The sequence below is a fragment of the Magnolia sinica genome, chromosome 3, assembly GCF_029962835.1.
Source record: "Magnolia sinica isolate HGM2019 chromosome 3, MsV1, whole genome shotgun sequence".
Taxonomy (NCBI): Eukaryota; Viridiplantae; Streptophyta; class Magnoliopsida; order Magnoliales; family Magnoliaceae; genus Magnolia; species Magnolia sinica.
Window position 1 is genome coordinate 113,113,242 of NC_080575.1, and position 1,717 is coordinate 113,114,958.

Here is a 1,717-nt window from a genome sequence, read left to right on the forward strand (position 1 = left end):
AACATAGATTGTTTATTGCTATTCGTACTTCCCACGTATTGCAACATAATATATTGGGACTAGCAGTTGTATCTAGATATTTTCAATGACTCAAGACACAAACACGTGGGCCAAAGTATGGATAAAGGATAATAAAGAAAACTCTCGTATTGAAATATTTCAACTCTTTTGTTTATTCGAATTTGAAATGTTGAAAGTACCGTCCAATGAAAGAATTGGAATGATCCAAGGGTTGAAATATTAGGGTACATGATCTTCTGTTTCTTTTAAAAATCCTCCATCCAAGGTTTTTTTAAAAACAAAAGCCTGATTGTACAAATGATTTTGATATTGAAAGATGAAGCCAGATTCGAAGGATACAGCGCAGTCGTATGCTACCATTCGTCCAGTCGTAGCTCTACGATGGAAAACACTAACAAGAATCGGCCTAGGCATAGATAGGGAGTGAGTTGCATAGATAAGGTAGGTCGTGTGTGCAAGAGATCCACAGTACTGTCTATCAGTTACGCCACGTCGCCACCCAAACAGTTGGGATGGGACACCCACCATTAAAATCTTCCGCATTGGGTGTGGGGCCCACCGTCGTGTGTAATACTCCATCCAATCCATTCATCTGCCGTGCCCAATGGGGTGAAGGCGTGTTCCAAAGTTAGGCCATTCTAAAACCAAGGTTGGCCATACAACGTGAATTTTAAATGTCTTAGGCATGGTTTTACGTTGCTCCCCATGGGGTGGCCCACCTGATATTCAGGCTCCCTGGTCAAATGAGGTGGAGCACTTGATGGACGACATGGGCCTTAATCAAATTGCCCGTACGTGTCACTCCCCCACATGCCTACCGAATCCCTCAGTATCATAACTCCTGAAACATGGTTAGCTACTGATATAACCTTTTTACGAATGTAACAAGGATACAAGGATACTTCGGCATTAGCATTTTCATTGAGGTCCCTTTTAATGATCCAAACCGTTTACGTAATGGGCCTCATTTTGAAAGGGAACACTTTAAAAAAAAAAAATAGAAGCTCAGATAGAATTATTTCAACACTTGGATTATTCGAAGCCATCTAATGCAAAGGCAGGATCAAATGGTTAAAAGGGTGAGAACATTTTTAATGTGTGCGTGTGTTTTCCCCCTGGTAAGCCCCATCATCCACATTACGTGGCAGTATCACGTATCAATCCGTGCCATCCATCCAGTGTCATCCATCGTGGATGATATTCCTCAAAAATCACATATAAGACACAATCCTGGCAATCAATGATGACCATCAATCACCTTTGTCATCCACTTCTCTATGAGGGACTGCTCAGATGGCTAGGATTATGTGATCATAAGTTTAGTTTGGACCATTTCCCGTCCACATCATTAGGGGCAATAGATGGTCACTCTCGATGGACACGCTTGATTGATTAATCATCCTGCCACGCGTACGGTTGAGAGATCATTCTGCAATTGTACACTGATATTATGAGACATGGGTCTTAAGTATTTTGGGCCCACCCACATGACATCAGCATGATCTCGTGAACCACACGCTTGTACGATGCCTTAGCTTAGAAATAGCACCCACATGTGGTTCTCACCATCTGATATGATGTTGGTTCAGTGAGTCTATGGTCAGGATCATCCGAAGCGTGCAGTTTCCAGTCCATAGTTAATATTGATATAAAGTGGGTGGGGCCAATATAGCATCTGATGGGTGGGTGCCGTATG